General features: G+C 39.4%; 1 long non-coding RNA gene across 1 annotated transcript; it reads right to left on the reverse strand.

The window, feature by feature from the left end:
• Positions 1–214: 214 nt before the first annotated feature.
• LOC117798910 lies at positions 215–9,834 on the reverse strand. Its single transcript, XR_004622926.1, has 3 exons — positions 9,541–9,834; positions 9,075–9,197; positions 215–505 (listed from the first exon to the last, which is right to left on the reverse strand). It is a non-coding gene; the product is annotated as an uncharacterized LOC117798910 (long non-coding RNA).
• Between the last annotated feature and the right edge of the window lie 15,352 nt (positions 9,835–25,186).

Here is a 25,186-nt window from a genome sequence, read left to right on the forward strand (position 1 = left end):
ATGTGTTTATCCTGACCCATCATGATAACTTAATTATGGTTTGGTTTTTTTTTTTTTTTTTTTTTTGGGTAAAGACCATAAAATGCTAACGTACTTGGAGTTCATAATGACACTAAAGGGCACTGGTGAATGTCCATCATCTTTGGGTTTATTCCGCTACATTCCTCGCACTATCCCTCAGGAAGACTTCCAAAGAGCACAGATAACAGCTGGACTTGTGAGTCTTACTCCAAAGGCAGGCAGGATCCCAGACAGAAACTTTCTTCTTCCGAAAACTAACATGAGCACCTCAGAACTCAAGGCCACTAGTTTAAACTTAATTCACATCAGTGTGACTAAATCTTCTACTAATGACTGTTCAAAGGCTGAAGAGGAAGACATTGGTCAAGTTGGGAAGCTCCCAGGAGACACATCAGTCTCAAATCACAGCCACAGCAGACACCATCTTATTGGCTTGATGACTCTTCAGTAGACACATGGAAGACATAAGTCATAGAAAGTAAATCTGAGTGAAAAATAGGAGAAAACATATGTTCAGAAGAAGAAATATCTTGAGAAACATTCATTTAAAGATATGTCATTGAAAAGTTTCAAGCGTTGAAAAACACACACATTCTATGGTTGTTGGATAGAATGTTCCATATTAGATCAATTAGAAACATCCTGAGAAACATTTGTTTAAAGATATGTCACCGAAAAGTTCCAAGTGTTGTTGAAAAAACACATATTCTCTAGTTGTTGATAGAATGTTCCGTATTAGATCAATCATATATTCCAATTAGATCTACGGAGATCTCTGAGACACATTAATGTAATTGCTCAAGAATCTCTCTTCTTACTAATGATTCATAGGTTTGCTCTGTCGATTTCTAATATAATTGTACTAAATTTTTGTTGACCCATCAATATTTCTCTCTTTCTAATTTTTAAATTTAGGATATCTATATTGTGAGAATTTTTGCATAGCCACATACAAATTAATGATTACTATAACTGCATGATGATCATTGTACTATTATTATGTTGTGCCCCTACTTAATCTTATTAAGATTTTTGCCTTAAATTTGTCTGATACTGGGGTGCCTGGGTGTCTCGGTCAGATGAGTGTCTGACTCTTGGTTGTGGCTTGGGTCATGGTTCCAGGGTCTTGGGATCAAGCTGTGCATCAGGCTCCTCACTCAGTGGGGAGTCTGCTGGAGATTCTCTCTTCCTCTGCCCCCTCCCCTGTGCGCTCTCTCAAATAAATAAATAAATAAATAAATAAATAAATAAATAAATCTTAAAAAAATTTTCTGGTACCAATACTGCCAAATCAGCTTGTTTTGGATTATTATTTATATAGCATATATTTGTTGTTCCTTTTAATGTTAACCTTTTTGCATATTTTAGGTTTAGGCATGTATCTCGTAAGTTGCATTTTGGATCCTGTTTTATTTTACCTGATGTGCTAATTTGGACCTTTCAATTACATATAATTCGTGTATATTTATTGTGAGTAATGATATATTTGGATTAATTTCAACCATATAGTTTTGTAGGTTCTATGGAACATTTTTGCTCTTATGCCCTTTTTTCCTCCTTTTCTGTGTTATGCTGAACTAAAAAGGTTTTTTTAAAATGTTTTTTTCATTCTTTGCTGGATGGAATGTATAAATTACATTTTTATTTTTTAGTTGTTACTTTAAATGTCTAACATATACTTTAATTATACATTTTTCCAACCAAGGCTACAGTTATTCCATATACTCTCCCCTCCTGGTTACCCCTTTAAAACCTATGCATACTTTGTCCTCCTATCCCCTCAATCTTGTTTTTATTGTCAAGAGTTTAATTTGCCCTTTAAAATTGAGTACTGTTTTCAGTTAAAAGATAATAATCACAATGAATTAATATGAACAACAAAATAAAACAATGAAAAAATAATAATAAGTGCAGAAATTTAAAAATTGGAAATAGTTAAGGGAATATTTCATTCCATATCCCTATTCTTGCTTTTCTTCTTTCAATAGCACATTCCCTGGAAGTTCTTTTGGGGAACTCTGCAGATAGTTAACTTCCACAATCTTCACAAGCTTGAAAATGCCATTATTTTTCTCTCATTCTTCAATAATAGTTTAGCTGGGTATAAACTCCAAGTATGATGGCTGTTTCCCCTTCACTCTTGGAAGGCATCACTGAGAAGACTGCTATCTAATTTTCATTCCTTTCTAGGTGATTTCTTTGATCGGCCTCAACGCCTTCAAGATTTTCTCTTTATCTGATTTTATTTTCCCTTTTATCCCTTTTGTGAAGTTTTATGTTATTTTATAAGCTAATGATATTGACATTTCTGGGTGTGAATTAATCTTTATTCTTGGCATTTGGAATTCATTTTCAATCTAAGGACATGTTTTATTCTTTGTTTCTCTAGAATTCTTTGTTAATACTGCTGCTTTCCTATCATTTCTTCCTTTTCTTGGAACTTCTTTCAGACATACTCTGAGTATTTGAATTATACTCCAGGTCTCTAAACTGGACTTTCTTTCTCTTTAGTTTTTTCAATCTTTGTGTCTTTCTATGATGTGTTCTGTTATTAACCCTGTTAGATGCAGAAGACAGGGCTCTTGTCCTCTTCTAAACATGGCATCAGTACCCTAAGAATGTGGTGTTTTTTACATGAAAGTAAAGCAAACGTCTTTATCAGAAAATGAAAGTTATAAGCTAAGGATTGAAATCCTTATTTCAGCACCTATTGTCATATAGGCTCTTGTAATCCCTCAGCGTGCCATACAGGAACCATTCCAGTCTGACTCGTGACTCCCAGCCACACCTGCAACACACACACACTTTCCCTTTCTTAGTGTGTGAACACCATGTTCCTGCACTGCTCCGAGTCTTTACATATGCTATTCCTTCTCCTGGTGTGCCCGAACATCTTTCAAGACCCTCTTCATGACCAACAATTCTGCAAGCTCTTTCCCAGTTTCACCAGAATCAGCACTTCTCTCCTTGCCTCCATGAATTCCATCAAATCACAATATATTGTAACTTTCTGCTTACAAATCTATGTCCCCCAGGGAGACTTTCAGAGCTATTTGAGGGCAAGAAATAACTGTCTATATATCCAGCTTCCAGATCATTGCCTGTCAAAAGTTGTCATGAAATGTTTCTTTGGATGAGTTTTCAATGACAAAAAGAATTCATGGTGCTTTAACACTAATCTCTTTCTTCTTCTAAATTTTAATTCTGGACCACCTTCCACCGACAGTTGGAGCTGCTTTTGATTTGGTATTGTTCTTTTTTTTTTTTTTTCCCCCTCCCAGGAGGCTGCAATCACATCCTGCAAAGAGGAACTAGAAAACCCAGTTCTGTCCTCTCGTTATGTGGACTCCGACACTCTTGCAAATGACTGGGTTCAGCAAGTTCCCAGCCATATTCAGCAATAGCACTTCCCCTGCTGCATTTTGAAGCCAATACGGGAAAGACAATCTGTCTGGTTTTGATTGGTTAACACTTAACTCGTCAAAAATGTGTTTTGTAACACATGGTCCATGTCCAAGAGGTCTTGCGAGATTTCCAGAGCCTTTCCCACACCCCTTTTCTTCTCACCCTTAAAAAAAGCAACAGTGTTTTGCCAAAAACAAATTATCCCAATTCTCAAAAAGGACCGTTCTTGCATAGGAATCTTCAACCCACAGGAGTTTATTTGGGACCTAATCTTGGCCAACACTTGCTTCCATGGAGCCTGGATAGATCTAATTTGCCTCCGGCTTGAGTAGCCAAGCTGAGGACCCACACTGCCTCCTCAACCCTCAAGGCTTCTGGCCTTGAGTCAGTGTGGACAGACATAGCCAAGGCCTCGAGTGGGAAAGGGGGTTCAGGAAATGCTTTGGGATTTGCCTACTGTAAATGCTGCCCTATGCTGCCTGCCGTCTAAAACTCCATTTGCCACAGGGCAGGGAATGCTTCTTTCTTTTCTAAGCAAAATGAGAACTGGTTGAACTTCACCTGAAATTTTATCTTGTCACCAGGTTGAGCTGGCCTGGAAGAAAAGCCAGAAGCAAAATTCCAGAATAACGAATTCCCTGTTTATTAACTACCAAAGTAATTTCATGTCAAGCCTGTGGTGTCCAGTCAGTAATATGCCTTTAAAACGATTTTGTAGAAAGGAAACATAAATGAATCTAAAAGTGTGTCAAAGAAAACGAAAGAGTTGGAAATGTGTATAACTTGTAGAAATTTTTTAAAAAATGACATAGACACATTATGTTAGTCACATTTTCACTATTATAATCGGGAGGCTGAACGCTGCTTTTTCTCTAGGAAGTCGAACTGAGGGAAATATAAAGCGTCTTTCCCACCATGCTAGCCTCGTGGACACTGCCAAAGACCAGTCTCTTCTGGAACATTGTAAGAGCTTCCCGGAATCTGATCTCTGCCTCCTCGGAGTCATCGTACTTGCTAGTCCCTGCTTAAAACATCTTACCTTGACCTTTATTGACCTGCAGAATCTCACAGAGCACCCTGTATGCAACCAGGCTCCACTCCTGTTAACCCAGGCTAAGGGAAATAACTGATACACAAAAGTATTAATACATCTAGCAAGTATGACTAAAGAAATAAAGGAAGGAATATAAATAGATATTTTTAATCGGGCACTAAAAAAAATAGACTGGTATGTTCATAGGAGCAGAAATGAAAATAATGCTCATTGAAATTATTGGAGAGAATCAGTGAGTTGAAGGAACAGAAGAAATTGCCCAGAAAGCCTCACAAAGAGAGGAAGAAATAAGGTGTTAAGAGATAAGTGGAAGAGAAGATTCATCATTTGTCTACTAATAATTCACAAAGTAGTACAGAGTCCGATGGAGGCCAATGGAAGAGATTGTGATTGATGATTTCCTAGAATTGAGGAAATACATAAATCCTGAGATTGGAGTACCACAGCTTGAAGACCGTAAACACAGACAAGTTAAAAAAAAATTCACACATATGCACATTGGAATAAAACTGTAGAATTACTAAAGAAAAAATCCTAACAGTATCAGAAAGAGAAGACAGATTATCTTGAAAAGAACAAATATTAGACTCACGAAGCCTTCCCACCAGTACGTAAAACAAATGAATGAGAAAATATCTTCAAAGTGTGGAGGGAACATAGCTGTTCTTTTAGAATTCCACACACCCTGAAATTATAATTTAATGGTGAGGGAGAAATAATGACACTTTGAGCAGAGAATGACAGAATTTATTGTCCACAGGTCTGTTATTGGATGGACTTCAGGAAGAAGTGAATTTAATTCAGTGGAAGGAGTGAGATGTAGAGATTAACTGGAAGGATATTCTAAGAGTAGAATGCACTTTGCTTGACTCCCAGTCCAGGGCTCCTGATAAAGCCAAAAGTCCCACTAGACAGGGGCATATATGTTTTTGGGGGAATTTATTGAAAGTTCTCTCCTCAATTTTCTGCTGTCATTTCAACATTTCCTCTATGTTGACCAGAAGTAAGAGAACCTTTACTTAGCCCTTGGCATACCAGCTTACTGATTTTTAGCATCTAGATGCCTCCAATAAGATTTTGGAATTTAACTAAAACAGATATTTCATGTCAAGGTAGAACTTGGAGGAACTCTGATTATTTTCTGGAAATATCTTAACGGAAACCATTTATGGCAAAAACACTGGTTCTTTATTTTCATTTCTGTGTTCTAAATTTATGATCTACTCGTAAGTTTTGTAAGGATTGCTTTAGGGACCATTTTTATCATTAACAGGATGTTGCATAGAGCATGACACAGAATAAGCAAGGCTATTTCAAGCCTCCACTTATTAACATTATGAATTTGTGTAAGTCCCTTAATTTCTATGAACTATAGTTTTCCTCATCTGTAACACAGAGATAATAATCATTTCCTCTCTGAGTTATTTTGATGATTAAGGGGATTTAAGTATGCGTACTTTTCCCAGCTACATGTCATATCAGAAAATCCAGCACTTCCCCCTGGGAGAATTCTTCCCTGGACCCAGGAGTGTAGGAGTGTCTCCACCTCACCTCGACACTGTGTGACTGCACAGCCCATCCCCTGTCATTTCCCCAGCACCCTGTCCAGCCCATCCATCTCTCTCAGAAACCTGGGATCTCAGGTCATGGGAATAGGGCCCCAGGCCCCTTTCCTTGTCTCTCTGTGGAATCTAGATCAGAAGATGTGGTTATGGAATGTACCAGAAGGAAGTCCTCATCTGGGATGAGTGTTGTCAGAAAATTTCTGGTTATGGGCATCATTTATCCTAATTTACTGAGTTTCCCACCCTCCGAATGTATCATAGAAGTGTGGCTTTCCTTCTCTTTCTGGTGCTTTCCTTGTAGTGTCTGTGACTCATGTAAATAGCTCCCATGTTCCCCTCATGAGAACTAATGTGTATTCACAGCCCTCAGCTATACTTTATCTAAACCATGAGTGCAAGGGTTTTATCCTTCTTAATGGAAACAGCTTATGCAACTACTTTAGTTTAGGAGAAAGGAGAAAGAAATTCTCTGGAGGCAGTAGAAGGCCCTGTACGATGGGAAAACTACCCGAAGTCTGTTACTTGAGTCCTGTGGCTGATAGGTGAATGGGACATGAGTGGTCCATTTACCTCTTGTTTCCAACTTAATGGTGAGAAAAAAAAATATTTGTTTATATGACATGAAAGGACATAAAGGAAAAAGAGAGAAAGCAGGCAGTGAAGGAACCTAGAATGTGCCTTGAATGGTTTGTGTTGGGCACTGTGGAAGGTTCCGTGCAGGTGTGATCCTGCTGTTGTCTCATTTTACAGATAATGAGTCAGCCAATCCCAGAGGTCAAGTAACTTTCTTAATGCTATAAATCCAGCGCTTTTCCTACTACTCCATATTGGGAAAGTAAAATTCATTCTCTGAGTGACTCACAGTTCAGAATATTCGAAGTACATAATCCCTGTTCACTGGGGACGTATGGCCAAGTAGGGGTTGAAGATTTTAACTGTTGGTTGATAAATGGATGATGTAAACCAGTGGCTCCCAAAAGAGGGCAGCCTTGCTTTCTTGGGGAGCATTTAGAAATATGGGGTCCTCACAGTGACTGGCAGGGGCTGGGTGGGCAGCGGCTGGTGATGCTAGGTATCTCCATTGCATGGGACAGCTGGGCAGAAGGACATGTTTTCCCTCCTCAAATGCTGATACCTTGCCTACTGAGGAGATATTTGTATAGACAGAAAGTGCTCTAAGAATCTGGAAAAAGAAAAAAATAATTCTAGCTGGGTGGATGAAAAAGGCTTCCTCAAGGAAAAGCTTGAAACTGTGCTTTTAGAGGAAGGTTGGATTTCGAGAGGTGGGCCTGTGGCAAGGAGACTTTTCTAAGTAGGGAGGAACTGCGTCTTTTTTTCATGATACAATAACACACCAGCGGCAAGAGGCCGCTCACATTATGTGAGCTTGGGTCCTGGGACCTCCTGTGATGCTGTGTGTCTTGAAACTCACCCTCTCTTAGCCCACAGCTCAAGTGGAGAATAACTGTTCTCTGAGGAATAGGAGAAAAATCAAGGCAGGAGGATAGGGAGACTCAAGGTGTGAAGAGACTGGCTTTACTGGAGATTGTAAATAATGTTTGGAAAAATCTCATACAGGTTGAATGTTAGCCAGGTTGAAAAGGCTAAGAACTATCCATAACATATGAAAAGTTTGAATTATATACTAAAAATTTAGAATTTTATTTGGGAGCAAGAACATTTTTATTAAAGACTACATGAAGAGATTTGAATGGGGACAGAGAATGGGCGCCTGGTTAAATAGCTATTGTATGCGTGGGAATTCATATGGGTCTAACCTAGAATGGAGATTGTGGTAGACAGAATAACACTTCCCCAAAGTGTTCCTGTCCTGGTCCCCAGAGCCTACGAATATGCTATCTTATAAGGCCGAAGGGATTTTTCAGAAGTTAAAGATTTTGAGATGAGATTATCCTGGAGTATCTGGGTTGACTCAAAGTAATCACAAGGTTCTTATAAAGGAAAGAGGGAGGCAGCAGGGTGAAAGTCAGAGATGTAATGATGGAAGCACAGGTGAGAGAGGGAGGCAGAGCGTTCTGAAGATGCTTTGTTGCTGGGTTTGAAGATGGAGGAAGGGGCCGTGAGCCAGAGAATCCAGACAGCCTCTAGATGCTTGAAAAGGCAAGAAATGTACTCCCTTAGAGCCTTTAGAAGGAATATAACCTCTCTGACATGTTGATTTTAAGATTTCTGACCTCTGGAATGGTGGAGATAACCAATTTGCGTTGTTTTGGGCCACCCAGTTTGTGGTAATTTAGTACAGCAGTCATTGGAAATGAATACAGAGGTAATGAGAGTGGAACTTCTTTCCAGATGAATCTGGAGGCATTTTCAAAGAAGGACTGCTTTGGGTAGAAAGGTGAAACACCTGTTTGAGAAGATGTCGAATTTGGGATAATGGGTGGACATCCAGAAAGAAACCAGTATTTAGAGATTCTGCTAGAGTTTAGGAGAACAATTAATGTATAAGTGGAATTGCCCAGTGGTGAGAAATTAAGCTGGAAAGGCGAGTGACATCTCTGAAATAAATACAAATTTCTGAGGGGAGAGAGAGAGAGAGAATGGGAGAATGGGAAGGGGAACTAACAGAACTTATAAAAGGTTGAGGATGTTGCTTTAGAAAAAGGAAGGAAGGAACAAAAAGGCAGGAGGGAAACCAAGACAGTTGAGTACAAAAGGGCCAAGAGGAGAATTTCCTACCAGGCTTCTTACCCACACTGCAGAGAGGGGGAGGAGGATGGAAACAGGGTTGGTGGCCAGGAGATTCTTGATGGTCGTTTCATCAGAGATGTGGGAATGGGAACCACCACATGCAAGGTCAAAGACACAGTCATCCAATAAGAACAACAATGAAAGCCGTAATGGATATCCACTGAGCATTCACCTTGCTTTCCTCAGCTGCACGATCAGGGAGGGCTCTCTCATTTTACATTGTTGGAAAACCTGAAGCCAGCCAACAGGAATGGGGACATCCCTTGTTTTTCTCTGACCCAAATACAAACCCACCTGCCTATGGACCCATCTCCCACCTCATGTTATGGTGCAGGAAGGACCCTCTTCCACTGCTCTCTGGGGCTGGGCTCCTCTCACCATCTCAGTGACGTTGCCTGTCAGGTTGTTCTCTCAGTCTCTGGTATCGTCAGGGATCATTCCTGATATCAAACAATTAGCCTTTACTATTTTCCATCGTAGAAAAAAATCCCTGACCCTCAAATCCCTGATGCTACAACCCTACTATTCTGAAAAGCTTCAGTTAAGTTCTTCCTAAGCATAAACATTATAAAACCACAGGCCTTCTTCATGTCCTTATTGAATCAACCTCTCCATTCAGGCTGCAAGCATCCTCGGCACCCCGTAGAAATAGTAGCAATTTCTAAGTGGGTCACGATGCGATGAAAGTTGGGAAGCACCCATGGAGGGGGACAACATCATTTGGGTCTTGCTTCCCCAGCAGCACTCACAGTCCTCCAAGAAAGAGATAAAGTGAAGCGTTACCTGGGAATCCAGAGCCAACAGACACGTAGTGAGAACAGTCCTCAGGGAGGCCCCAAGACTGCCATCTCCACCCTTTCCCTGTAGACAATGATATCATCTCTCCACATCTTCCATCATGTTGCTGGACACAATGATCGCCCTGCACTGATTTGATGCCCTGCTGATTGCCAAGCTACACGAGGATCTATTACATGAAGCAGACTGGAAAGTGCAGAATGGTTATGGAAATGTCTAGCAGCTCGGGTCTTAGTGAAATAGCATGAAGGAGAAGGCCAGGAGCATGGTTCTGGCAAAGCCCAGTCTAAGCCTAAAGAAGGAAGAAGTGAATCAGAGCTTGAGAATTTGGAGCTGGAAGGGATCTTGGGTGTTATCTAGCCCAACATTTCATAAAACGTTTCTCAGAATTCTTGTCTCACAAGATGCTCAGTGACAAAAAGACCAAAAGACAAAAAACCAAAACTCCAATCAATTATGTTTGGGAAATGTGGAAAACTATACTCCCCTGGGGAAATCAGAGCTCAAAACATTTGGGAAATTCTATGGTAAAGACACCTGCCATCCAAGATTTTCCAAACAAAATTTAACCAGTAAACACTTATCTAACAGAATGATGTTCTGGAGAATTCATTCTGGCAATCAGTGATCTAGTCTTATCTCCACATGTCATAAAGAGTAAACTAAGGCTTGTGAAAACTACGAAACATACCCAAGGGGAAATACAGATACAGACTAAAGACTTGATTCTTGATTTCCATGTACTTGGTGACATGGGCCTTATTGCTTTATAAGTTTATATATACAATATATGCTATATATATTGTATATTATATATAACTATAAGTTTATATATAATAATATATATTGTGTATTATATATAACTATTATGCATATAATAAAATAAAAATTATATCTCTATTTTATATATCTGAATTATATATCTAAATTGAAATGGAAGTTGGGAAGCACCCATGGAGGGGGTATATCTAATTATAAAAATTAGATATATAATTTTTATTTACTCGTTGAAACAGTAAACCCATACACTTGAGAAAAATATTCCACAGAAAGATTTTTGAAAACTAACTTTCGGTCAAGTAGCAACTTCCATTGCTGCAAGCATTCCGGATACTGAAGAGTATACTTTACAAGACTTTGTTTTTTCTTTCAACCTACAACTTTTGCATGTATCGCTCTCTATTTTCTTCCTTGTGATGTAAGTTAACGATAGTCACGCATGCATGATGTTCCAGTTACCCGTGGGGGGTTTTGTATGCATTTTCTCCATTAATGCTAACAATGATTCTTAATTTTTTCCTTTTTTTAATAATTTTTATTATACTATGTTAGTAATGATTCTTTAAGTCAGTTGACCCTATCACGCCATTTGAATCTGAAGAAGCTGAGACTCAAAGCAGGAAGGAGCTTGGCCAAAGTGACAGAGCTCATAGGTGAAGGAGCTGAGTTTCTGACCCAGGTCTGGTGGACTCCAAAGCTTCTAGTCTTAACCACTATGTTTTCCTAATACTCAGGAAGCTGTGTGGATTTAGAAGATTCCACACTGACATCACAAAGTGTTCCAAATCATCAACTCCCAGTAGGAAAAGCAAGTGACTCAATGCCGAAAGAATTCATACTAAGGCACTGACATGTTGAGCAAGGCTCCAGCCTGCTATTTATTCTAGAGCCTCCTATAAATCATAAAGCCTTAAGAAAGAGGTAGGACTTTGTGTAGTCAACTTTGAGAAAGACCACAGAGATGAGAGTTGCATCATCAGGTTAGATCTGTGACTGACCACCTGCTTTGTCATCACTTGACCAGTTGAGTCAGAAAGCCAGCCCATGAGAGAAAACATCAAGGACTTACATGCACACATAAAGGCACGCTATTATTTGCTTTCCTTTTATTAGTGCCTCTTATGGAATGCTGTGGGAAAACACTCAATTCCTGCAGTTCCATTGACTACTGAGACAAATAAAGATATTTGAACTAACTATGGCTAATAAACCACAATTCGGAAAGACGCATACCCTGTCAAAATTGTCGTTGTGAATTTCACTTTGTTCTCTTTTATGGTTTGTAAATGAAATTGCCTCAGAAAAGTGCAGAGCCCTCTCACTTTCCATGTGTAGAATTTGTTAGATGTAAAAATCTAGTTAGAGGTACAAGTGTGTGTTTAACCTTTAAGGAAAACCAATATTAGAGTTATAAAATCTTCTATCCGCATAGTTCTTCATCACTCAAAACCCTTGATCACATCTATTCCCTTTTTCTGGTCCTCACTAGAGCCTTTGAAAGCTGGCAGGGCTGCTAGTATGAGTCCCTTTCATAGTCATTCACTCATTAACTGTATTTGAATGGCCATTTTGTGCCAGGCAATGGCAATATTCTAGCAAACAAGGTAGACAGGTTCATTGCCCTCCTGAAGCTTGTACAGTACCAGAGGTGGCAGGCAATGGAAGAATGAATAGATAATGACTAATTATATAAAACTAAAAAAATGGAAGAGCCCTAGGTGCCCTTTAGAGAATTAAAATGCGTGGCTGTGAGAGATAGAAAGCCTGAATAGCTACTTTAGATGAGTGGGCATGGGAGGCATCTTGGAGCAGAGACATGACAGCATGGGACATAAGTGATAATGAGCTAGCTCTGCAAAGATAGGGCCAAATATTCTCCATAGATAAGAAAATTGAGACTCAAGGGGATTTAGTGACTAAAAGATGCCATAGTTATTTCGTGACTTGGATTCCAAGACTGATGAATTCTGTCCACCATATACTTCAACAGTGGTCGTGGAAGAATATATAAATAATACTCATCACTGCTTTTGTTCACTATAAGAGCCAGTTTAAATAATACAAATTGTCGTTTTGAGCATTTAGTCCTTACACATTAAATATAAAATTACTTTTCATTGAGTGAGAAAATTATAGTTTGAACTTTTAAAATATGTGTAGTTAAACTCAACCCTTGTATCGATGATTTCTTATTTTCTGGTCAAAGGAATGTATACCAAGATAATTCCAAGAATTTCCTTCATCTGTCTCTCTGTCTTCCTCCTTCTCATATTTGAGTATCTATTGGTTTTGGGCAGTAAAAGGCACACTGCTCAACAGTCTTGACTATTTCTAATTCCTAGAACTTCAGCTTGAAAAAATACCGCCCATGTTCATGACCAAAGATGATTAAGAAATCCTTTAAGAAAAGTGTTGACAAGAATCCTTCCAGAATGGATTAAATGAAAACCTATAAAGGGATATAGATATTACTTAGACTACAGTTCTTAGAAGCTCTTTCTGGTTTTTTGTAGGAAGAAGAGCCAATTGATTCATGTATTTTTAGCAAAATCATTTGGTACTGGGACTTGAAAATTTCATTCCAGCTGGGAAAGACACAAACATATCATGACTAAAACAAACTCCAATTAAATAATTGTCCTAATTGACTCCAAAACTTGCTAAATTAGTTTTTGTTGATATTTATCCATACACTGTACAATTAGCCATTTTAAAGTGAATCCTTCAGTAGTGTTTGGTGTGTTCATAAGTTCATAAGGTTGCTCTAATTCTAGAACACTGTTATCACCTCAAAAAGAAACCCCAACCCACTAGCAGCCATAACCCATGCCCCCTCCACCAACCCCTGGCAACTAGTGATCTCCTTTCTTTCTCAGTGAATATTCCTATTTTTGATATTTCGTATGAATAGAATCATACAGCCTATAGCGTCTGGTATCTTTCACTTAGCATAATGTTTTCAAGATTCCTCCGTGTTACAGCACGGGTCAGTACTTCATCCCTTTCTATGGAAGAATAATATTCCATTATATGGCCTAGCACATTTATTTATCCATTCATTGGTTGGCGGCATTTGGGTTGTCTCATTTGGGGGCTATTAAGTATAATTCTGCTACGAACATCTATGTACAAGTTTCCGTGTGGTTTCACTCCCCCTGGGTATACACCTAGGAGTGGAATTGCTAGGTTACGCGGTAATTCTCTTTTTAGCTTTTTGAAAAATTGCCAAACTGTCTTGGTGAGCAGAGGTACCATTTTACACTCCCACCAGGAGTGAACAAAGATTCCAGTGTTCCACGTTCTCACCAACACTTACTATTTTCTTTCTTTCTTTTTAAACCGTGACAGCCATCCTTGTGGGTATCTCCTCATGCTCTCTTCTGACTGGTATCTCACTGCAAGTTTAGTTTGTGTTTCCCTAGTGACTAAAGAGGCTGAACATCTTCTCATGTGCTTATTGGTCATTCGTGTACTGTTTTTGGAGACGTGTCTAAGTCCTTTGCCCAGTTTTAAATTGGGTTGTTTTTCTTTTTATTTGCAGTCGTATGACTTCTTTTGTGTACTCTGGATATTAGATCCTTACCAGATACACATTTTGCAAATATTTTCCCAAATTCTGTGGATGGTCATTGCTATGGATCCTTTACAGTTATGAATCTAGACACACAATTATGAAGTTAGACAGTGTAGTGTATGTGTATTATTTTTGTCTACACGATACTTCTTCTTTCCCCCTCTTTATCTGACACCACTCTCCTTTCCTATTCCATCTACGAGTCTCTAGCCAGTCTCCCTTCTCTGCTCAGTGCCCCACCCCCTCATGTTCCGGATGGGCATGTGACCCAACTAAAACCCGCTGCAGAATTTTTCACTCTGGTTGGAGGTTAAAGTTCCTTTTCCTCTCTGGTGGCAACCCTGTGAGTATGTAACAACAGAACTACTTTCTTCATGTTCCGCACATGGCACAAAGCCCTTTGGCAGTAGGAGAGAATGAAATTCAGAAGCAGAGAAGCAAAGAAGACGGGGACAGAGTTGTGTCCTTGTCAAGATCCCTGTTCCACTTGTCCCCAGCGATACCCCTGCCTTTCCTTGTTATGGGAGCAAATAAAGGTCATTTTTAGACTCAATTGAGTTGGAGTTTGATTTCTGTCACTTGAAATGTAATACTTCCTGACTAATGCAGTTAGTATACAGCTTATCAAAGACTTTACCAGCAAGTCTTGCATAGGGAGGGTTTGTAATACTGAGTCTGTGGGAAGAAATGCAAGGAAAATATAACTGGGTCAAATTTGGGAAAATACAGACTAGCACATATGGGTAAACAGGATAAAAATGTTTGAGTTTATGGGAAAGAAACTTGCAGGGAAGAGAGTCATTCCAAAGTAGTTGCAATGAATGGCAGATGACAGTGAATCATAACGTATGAATCGATGATATGAAATAACAAGTAAAACCACCTTTGAGGTAGGAAAGAGATGACAGTCAAGGTACGGTGAGTCACGGACATTCTCATGTTCAGCACACTCTGCAGAGCCCTCCACGGAGACCACTTGTCAGAACCAGCTGGCTCGTCTCCCGCATGAATGTGGCTGTGTTTTCTCTATCTCTCTTCTGTGTCATCTCTCTGTACCTTTCTTTGTTCTTCTTCCATCCTCCTCTGCAGTCTATCCTTTGGTCCCTTTGTTTTAAAGACGAAAAATACCATGTAGATATTAGAAGTCCCCATGAGTGAGATTTGGAATTTTAGTGACAGAAAAAAAAATGAGAGAGATAGTATCATTTACAAACCATGCAGACAGCAAACAGCGAGTCCTGCTTTGGCATTGCTTTCCATAATATGACCCGAGGACCATTTCTGACCTACAGGCTTGCTGCCCCTCTGAGTTCCTTATTTTTCCTCTCTGAGGTTGTAATTCAGGTGTCACCAAGTGACTTTGGGCAACTAGGCAGGTGAATAATGAAAAGAAAAAAAAAGAAAAAAGAATGTCAATGAGACAAATTTAAAAACACCAGCAGTTAAACCGTGATATTTTAACTTGCCAATGACTTAAGGAAAGAGTCTAAGGCCGAAAAAGCTATAGTAAATCTTACATAAGTGTTAAGGATTATTCTGGTACTTTTTGCAGAATGTGCACTTCTGGGGTGACCTCCATTCCAAGCTGAGAGGAGCTGCTCCTCTATCCTCAGTTGAACGTCTTTAATATCCATGTCTTTTGAATTGGAGTACTTCCTGAGAAAAAGCCAGATGGACTGTGTCCACGTGGCTTTCATGGTGTACTAGTTATTTTACTGCTGTGTTAAGAAATCACCCCAGAAATAAGTAGCGTACAACATTAAACGTGTCACCTCACAGCTTTTGTGGATCATGGACAAGGGCATGGCTTAGCTAGGTGAGGCTGGTCCAGGGTTTCTTGACTGTGGTACAGTCAAGGTGTCTTCCAGGCTGCCTGTCATCTGAAGACTAGAATGTGGCTGGAGGATTTGCCCCAAACTCACTCAGGAGGCTGTTGTCAGGAGGCCTCGTTTCCTGATGGGGGACTTTCCACAGGTTAGCTTAAGCCTCCTCCCCATATGGCAGCGGGTTTCCCCCAGTGCGAGTGATCCAAGAGAGAACAAGAAGAAAGCTGAAATTGCTTTCATGATCTATCATCAGAAGTCACTCTCCTTCATTTATGCCTCACTGTCTTGTCTGCATGAGCCCACTTTTAAGGGGGGACGGGAATTAAGCTCCCCAACTTTGGACGAGAGGAGTGTCAGAAATTTGGGGAAATATTTTAAGACCACCACAGGTAGTAAATATTAAAGATAGTTATAATGGAAATACAAAGACGACAAACAATATTAATTTCATAGACTCAAAGAATAAAAAGAGAGCAGGCTTCGATGAGCAGAACAGGCCGTTTGATGGAAATGAAAAATCATATCTTTATTTAAAGACTATAAGAGATGGTATAGGTTACATAAGCTGTTTTCAGAGCTTCTTCCTCAAATGAATGTAAAGAATGATTTCATGGAAGAATCTTTTTGAATATATGCACATGTTAAAAATAACTAAATAGGGGGCTCCTGGGTGGCACAGTGGTTAAGCGTCTGCCTTCGGCTCAGGGCGTGATCCCGGCGTTATGGGATCGAGCCCCACATCAGGCTCTTCTGCTCTGAGCCTGCTTCTTCCTCTCCCACTCCCCCTGCTTTTGTTCCCTCTCTCGCGGGCTGTCTCTATCTCTGTCGAATAAATAAATAAAATCTTTTAAAAAAAATTACTAAATAGTCCTAAGTCTTAACAATGCAGTTGTCTCCTCCTCCAAGCCTTCCAGCTGATAACCTTACAGTCTAGGGGCAAACACTCTAGGGGCAAACACTTTAGTTCTTGTGCTGATACGTTATAATAACTTAACCCCACATCTCCAGGTGGTATGTCTTTACTATGATTTTCTGGTTTATCATCAATTGAGACATTTTCTATTCATTAATTGTTGTAATAGATCAGAATCTACCTCTCTTACCTGTTAGCCTTACTTAATTCCTCTGTCCTTCCCCTTTATTGTAGAGATCTTCTTACCAACAGAACCAGAACTGCTAGTTGATCATTTAATTGAAAAAAACAGGTTTTCATAAAAAATACATGTAGAATTTCTTAAGTGTTAATTTTAACTGAGAGCAAATGATCTTTTGATGTAGGGTCCTTCAGTGTGGCTCTTGCAAAAAAATCAAACCCAGGGCACATCTCCTACGATTGATTTCTAGTTTCGGTTTCTTTAAAGTGGTACAAAAATTAAAAACATTTACAAGGCAAACTGAGGAGAGAATTATTGTAGAGGTTCATTCCCACCCCCACAGTCATTAACAAGTGTCTTTCATATTTTTAAGAATATTTTTAGAAATTTGTCATTATCAAATTTTTCAACTTTACTTCGTTAGAAACAAAGAACTCTTTGTAACACCCTTATTTCATTAGTTTTTGTAACACGAAGCAAAATCAAAGAATTACCAAAATAAATACAATTAGAATAAACAGGTTTGGAAACAAACCCAGTGACTTTGGAAAAGCATAGAAGTCCCCAGTGGGAGCCCAAGTACACATCACAAAACTCACTTGCTACGCCTGAGCCTCCTGTCCTGGGGGGCGTGCACTGAGCTGACCGCATGCCAGGACCTGCTCCCACTGGTTAGACATATTTACTGATTTACAACTTTTAACAGTTCTAGTGCATGACTCCTAGTATTATCCCTATCAGAAAAAGAACCTGAAATTTGGAAATACCCAGAAAATACGATGAGGTATTCTTTCAGTACAACACTGAGATTTGACGTTCTATTAACTGGGCTATTTTACAAACATGCAGGGGAAGAGGTTAATTTATAGATTTTTTCTTTTTGCCTGATAGAAATGCAGATAATTTATTTTTGAGAATAGAAATAATATCAAAGTTTATGGTTTGTGGTTGTGTTGGGCATTACCAATTTCGTGTTTAATCCACCAATCTTATTCTAATATTCTAGTCATTAAACTCTGTGTGTGTGTGTGTCTGTGTGTATCTTCAAATTTTCCTTGAACAGGTTTAATATCTTACTGCTTTACTCCTTCTTTAACGAGTTCGACAAAATTTTTGACCCCTGTTTATTTCATATTTGCACAAGAGTCGTGCTTTTTTCTTCTTGAAAATTATACTTTAACATCCTCATTTTACAGATGAAGATAATAAGAATGGTTAATATTTGTCCGAGGAAACACAGTGCTAGGAAATGATATACTAAAGGCTTTCACTCAACGTGCATGGGAATTAGTCAGTATAATTTGCAGACGGAAGGGAGGGTGTCAATAAATCTGGCGAGTCAATTATATTGAGGCCAGTGAAGAGAACATCTATTGTAGTTAAATTACTATTTTTACTTAAATTCATAAATGGTATTTATAGCAATAGGACTATGAAAATATTATTGCTCCAAAGCCAATTGGTTATATTTCCGTAATGTACAACTTCTTTGCTTCTCTTGGAATTTTTAATTGCCTTTGCTTTTCATTTTGCATTGTCTTCTATTACTGTTGAGTTATGAACAAATATGTCTAAGTAGCTATTGAGTGCCCGAGGTGCAAAAGCAATACATCAGTAAACAAAATGAGCAAAAGCTGCTAAGTTTATGGATCTTATCCTCTCGTGAAGGAAACAGACAACGATCACGACAAAGCACAGCTTGCTCAAAAGTAACTATGCTTCAGAGCAGGAGAATAGAACAGGACAAGGGACATCCCAGGGGTGGAGGGAATGCAATTTTGAATAAGGAGAAGTCAAATGTTGAATACGGACCTTAAAGAAATAAGGAAGAAAGCCATGCAGACAACTACATGGGGAATAGTGGTCCAGGCAGAAGGGACAGCCCGTGTGAGGACCAAGGGGCAAGCCTGGTACGTTTCAGGAGCACCGAGGAGACCAAAGTGGCTGAAGCAGATTCAGTAAAGGAGAGAGTACAAGGAGGTGGCTCACAGAAGTGATTATTAGGGGCCTTTTGGTAGATTGAATTTCTTACCCCATCTCATACCCAGCCCTTTGCCATGTGACTTTACTGCCCTTCCAGCTGGAGGTCAAATGTGCTTCTCTGTTCCCTAAGTCTGGGGTCTGCTGTGTGACTTTGGCCAATGGGGTGTAGAGATAGACCTGAATGCACCAGTTCAAATCTGGGCCTAAGAGGCATCGCATGCTTCTGTTTGCCCTCTTGTGCTTCCGCCATCACTTTGAGAAGAACTTCCCCCCAGTATCTGTTGACCCTTCAAACTTGTCATGAGAGTGGGCACATTGGCAGTAGACCCATGCCCAGCTCACAGCGATGAGCCGTGCCCAGCCAACACTGCAGCTTGAGGGGATCCATCCCGAGCCCAGCCTCGGTCAGCCAAGCCACAGCACATCTGCAGACCCATGAGCAAGACAATACATGTTTATTCCTGTAAAGTGTCATAGAGCTGCTTGTCACACAGCATTATTGAACGTATTTTGGTGGTAGACCCAATACTCTGTTAACAGTTCGGGTCACGGTGTGAGAGAAAAAGGGGACTTATGGAGGACACCAAGACTTGGCCTGAGAATCTAGAAGGATGGAGTCAGTGTTCACTGTGACGGGAAAGACTGCAGTGGAGCTGGCCTTGGTGTCAGGGACATCGTGTGATTTGCTTTGGACACATTCATATTTAGAAACCTATTGGGAATTTGTGCTTCTGTTCATAGTGGAATAAGTAATTCAAACCAACCTGTCACCGAAGACATTGTTTAAAGCTTGACAAAATATTAATAAAAATATGCTTGAAGGCACGAATGGGCAAATGAGGTCGTGAAGAAACCTTGAGCCACAGCAGGACCAAGAGTAAACTGAAGTATCCTGGTCTTCACAAGGATTACAACCTCTGATCATCTCAATCTCTGACACTAGAGTCAGGTAATCCTGAGAGCAGCAAATGTAAACCCACTCTAGACCCGAATTTAGTTTTTTGAAAACAATTTGCAAATATAATTTCTGACATGTGAAAAAAATAACCAGCAATGGACAGAAGTAAGGCATTGTGCACAGAATTCAGCAGAAATAGTGGACGGTGGGCACAGATAAAGGACCACAGACAAGGAGGCTACCAAATCCCAAAGTTTTATCACTATGCTTCTGATGAAATCTTGGCTGAGCTTTTTTTTTTTTTTAAGATTTTATTTATTTATTTGACAGAGAGAGAGACAGCCAGGGAGAGAGGGAACACAAGCAGGGGGAGTGGGAGAGGAAGGGGCAGGCTCCCAGCGGAGGAGCCTGATGCGGGGCTTGATCCCAGAATGCCAGGATCACGCCCTGAGCTGAAGGCAGACGCTCAATGACTGAGCCACCCAGGTGGCCCTTGGCTGAACTTTTTAGCAGGTACCTGGAAAGTATAAAAGATACTAAAAAGAAAATAAACAATTCGAAAAATACATTAACTGAAATTTGGAACTCAAGAGGATGAATTTCCAAGCATTTTAGACACAAAATAGACAGAACTTGTGAACTGGAAGATAAAAGACAAAAATATTCAGAAAACATTACTGAGGGGAAAAAGGAGGGAAGGTAGAAGATAAAAATTTATGGAGACTTGAGTGAGAAAATCTTACATATGAGGAATTGGAGTCCAGAAAAAGAGGAGAAAACCATGGTGCAGAATATGTATTCGGATGAGGTGAGGAATATTCTTAAACTAATGAAAAACGAGTAATACACTCACATAAATTATGTAGCTTTTGAGCCTGACCTCTCTCTTTCAGCATGTTTTTAAGATTCATCCATGCTACCCATGAATCAGTAGTTCATTTCTTTCTCTCTCTCTCTCTCTTTTTATTTATTTATTTGTGAGAGAGTGAGAGCAAAGGAGATCACAGAGAGAGAGGGAGAAGCAGACTTGCCACTGAGCAGGGAGCCCAATGTGGGGCTCGATCCCAGGACCCTGAGATCACAACCTGAGCCGAAGGCAGATGCTTAATGGACTGAGCCACCCAGGGGCCGCAGTTCGTTTCTTTTTAATGCCAAATATTATCCCATTGTATGAACGTACTGCGGTCTACTAATGCTTTCACCAGTAGATGGGATTTGAATTCCTTCCAGTTTTTGGTGATTGTGGAGTGGCTACAATGATGCACAGACTTTTGTGAGAACATTTATTTTCATTTTTCTCAAGGAAATGCCTAGGAGTGGGATTGCCATTCATATGCTACATGTATATTTCACTTTGTAAAGAATTGCCAAACTATCTCCAAAGTGGTTATAGCGATTCATCACTGCATCCTCTCCAACAGTCAGTATTGCCAGATTATTTGTTTGTTTATATTACAGCCATTCTAATCAGTTTGTAGTAGTAGCTCATTGTGGTTTTAATTTGTAATTTCCTTCACGATTAATGACGTTGAGTATCTCTGCACGTACTTATTCAACATCTGTTTATATTCTTTGATGAAATCTTTGCTTTGATGTTTTCTCCATTTTTAAAGAAGTTAGGCTTTTAAAACTGTATTTTTGGGGGCGCCTGAGTGGCTCAGTCGTTAAGCGTCTGCCTTCGGCTCAGGGTGTGATCCCGGCATTCTGGGTTCAAGCCCCACAACAGGCTCCTCTGCTCGAAGCCTGTTTCTTTCTCTCCCACTCCCCCTGCTTGTGTTCCCTCTCTCTCTGGCTGTCTCTATCTCTGTCAAATAAATAAAAATAAAATCTTTTTTTAAAAAAAAACTGTATTTTTGAGCTGTGAGTGTGCTTTTTCTGGTCTCTGTAAATATTTTCTGTCTGTGGCTTGCCTGTATCAATCAGCTATTGCTGCATAACAAAACCCCACACGGTCCTAGTAGTCTGTAACATGGCATTATTCTCTCGTGTATCTGTGGGTGGGCCGAGGGTTGGCTGATCTCTGCTGGCCTCTAAGTTATAGGGCTCTAGCTGCAGGTTGGTTCTTTACTTTCTGTATATGTCTCCTATTCTTCTTGAACTAGTGTGCCAACCTAGGGCACAAGAGAGCAAGCAGGAACACATGCAGCCTCTTGGGAGAAATGAGGAGTCATGGGTATGGATTTTTTATTTTAGAGTTATGATTATGTCCTAAACTTGATGTGAGAATGGATGTACAATGAACTAAATACCATCAAATAAACGAAAGGTCATTGATTTGTACCATTTTAATTGGTGAATTGTATGTCATATGAATTACATTTCAATAAAGGCATTTAGAAAATAAAAGGAAAGGAAAATCAGATTGTAACAATGCATGTTCCCTTCTAAAAGTGTGTTGGGGCATGATGACTCTTTATGGAAATACTATTTTTTTCTGTAAACAACTATAGATTCTGTCTTCTTTTTTCTGAAGAAAATAAAGCTTTAAAAGCAAAAGAAAGAAAGAGAAAGAAAGAAAGAAAGAAAGAAAGAAAGAAAGAAAGAAAGAAAGAAAAAGAAAGAAAACCTCTTAAGGCCTGGGCTCAGACCTGGCCCCTTGTTACTTCTACCCACAGTTCATTGGCCAACACTCATCCAATGGCCAGGCCCAAAGTCAATGGACCAGGAAGCGTACTGTACCTTAGTGGGACTGACTGATAAAGGGCATGGGTACAGGGAGGGCTACGAACATGATAATTTAGCCTATTACATAAATGCTTAGACATTAAAATTTTAAAGAAAATCAAGGAAGTGAATGTCAAAAATCAGGTCAGTGGTACCCTTGGGGGTGGATGGCAGTGATTGGAAGGAACCCAAGGACCCATGCAAGGCACTCCTTCTATTAGGGACTGTAGCACTTTGTGAATTGTTCTATTGTAACAATTTTCATATTGTCTTAAATTTCTTGCTAGACTATCTATTTGCTTCTTTTTCCCTCTCCTAGGTTTCATGTTCCCAAAAATTCTTTCCACATTTTCTCCAATTTTTTTCATTTAGGCTTACTTATATTCAGGGAAGTTCAAAGACCTTTTAAAACGGTTTCTGTGAAAACAAAACAATGTTTCTTGGGATCCTCCTTTAAACTTTAATCTCCTACTGTCAAAAGGATATTTCTCTATTCTTTCTGCAATAATTTCTGAAGGCCTGCTCTTCATTTAGAGACTATGAGGTTGAACAAGATTTAATAAGAGATGAAAAGGATACTACAAACTGCATTTTAGAGCCTTAGGATTCAATTGAATAGAAACCTCATAACACCTAGCAATTAGTTACCTAGTAATGCTCTGGAGTAAAGAGAGACAGAAAGGGGGAAAACAGCATTGCATGCAGCCCCCAGTTCAGAATTCTTAACACTGGCTGCACATTAAGGTTACTTGAGAAGTTTTGAAATAATAGTAATGCAGAGCACCACCTGCAGAAATGTCTATGGAATTGATTTGGGGTAAAGGCTCCAGAACGGAAAACACTGTACGTAGGTGGCTCCCAGAATTCAGCATTACCTTCTTCATTTTGCAAAGTGCAGATACTAAAACACCAACAAAAACTCATCATTAATAGTCACCAGTCTCTTAATGAAAATATATGTTACCACTAAAACATAGAAAGTACGTGATTAAGGAATAAAATATGGTTTTTAAAGGAAATCAATCAGCTTAAAAAACTCCTTCAAGGGCCATTACATTATTTTATCTCTCATCGCATTGCAAACAACCGCAGACTCTGTCATGAGTCGTGGCCCACCAGTAGGGAGACATTTGAGCACATTTGGAACCAGATACACTAATGGTTACTTTCTTGGATCACAAGTACCAGAGTTTTCACAAGGGCGAGGGTTTGCCCCTCCCAGCTCCATCCCATGAGTTTTTGAAAATGAGGCCATGCTCTCTCACCTTTCCCTTGCACTTCGAGCATGAACGTCTTGCAAACACCTGGGAGCAGTAAGCAAACACACATTGATTCTCAGAGCACAAAATCCTTTTGTAAAGTTTCAAAGAATAACTATGGCATCCATGACACTTCTCTTTGAAGAAATAGCACCAATACGTTCCTGATTAACCCATTTTCATATGAATTTGGTAAAAATCTTTGTGGGTACCAATATATGTGTGGATAAACTCAAACAGAAGCTAAAAGCTGAGGAGAACCAGCCTTTGCTCTCTTGCTGTTTCTGTGTTCTTGGCTTTCCGAAGATTTCATCCTGTGGCAAATGTTGATATGATGACATAATCGGGAGGCAATGAGTGACCATTTGAGCTGAAGGAAAGAAAAAAAAAATCACTATATGCAAATGCAAAGTGGTATAACCACTTGGGAAAAACTATGGAGTTTCCTAAAAAGATTAAAAATTGAACTACCAATAGACCCAGCAATTCCAATTCTGAGAATATATATGAAGGAAACAAAATCACTATCTCCGGATATCTAAACCCTCATGTTCATTTCATTGCAGCATTATTCACAATAGCCCGGACATGGAAATAACCCTCCCAACAGATGAATGGATAAAGAAAATGTGATATAGATAGATAGATAGGTAGAAAGATAGATAGATAGATGATAGATAGATAGATAGATAGATAGATGATAGATAGATATGAAATGTTATTTATAAAAAAGAAAGAAATCCTGCCATTTACAACAGCATGGATGGACCTAGAGGGTATTATGCTAAGTAAAGTAAGTCAGTCAGAGAAAGACAAATACCATATGATCTCACTTTTATGTGGGATCTAAAAACATGGAACTAGTAGAAACGGAAAGTAGAATGCTGGTTGCCCGGGGCTGAGGGGTGCGGGAAATGGGAGATGTTGGTCAAAGGGTCCAAACTTTCAATTATAAGATGAATAAGTTCTAGAAATGTAATATACGGCACAGTGACCATAGTTAACAACACCGTGTCATTTACGTGAAATTTGCTAAGAGACTGGAACTTAAAAGTTCTCTTCACAACAACAAAAAAATTGTAACAATGTGAAGTGATACAAGTAGTACTTAAACTTCTCGTGGTGATCATTTCGCCCTAAATATCGGATCAGTGTGTTCTCCACCTTAAACCAATGCAATGTTACCTGTCATTTACAGCTCCGTAGAACTGCGGGGAAAGTCCCTATAGACTCTCTGTTCCATCTTGGATGGAGATAATGGGTCATGGACAGAGTATGCTATTAAGTTAAAAAACAAAACAAAATAGTACTTAAAAGGCAAATTCCTCAGGGAGAACATAAAAGAGAAACAAATGTGGATTGTTTGATCACCAGCTTCCTGTCAAAGCTGACATCTGCAATTTTGTACATTTCGCAGCTTCCTCCCCAATTTAGTTGCCAGCTAGTGTGTTTTGGTGACTTCGTTTCTAGTTTTTCAGAAGCCTTGGCTTAGCTCTCTTTTTCTGATCTTTGTTGGAATGAGAGGTAAAAATAATAATTTTTCTTGTATAATG

Source organism: Ailuropoda melanoleuca, chromosome 1 (genome assembly GCF_002007445.2).
Source record: "Ailuropoda melanoleuca isolate Jingjing chromosome 1, ASM200744v2, whole genome shotgun sequence".
Taxonomy (NCBI): Eukaryota; Metazoa; Chordata; class Mammalia; order Carnivora; family Ursidae; genus Ailuropoda; species Ailuropoda melanoleuca.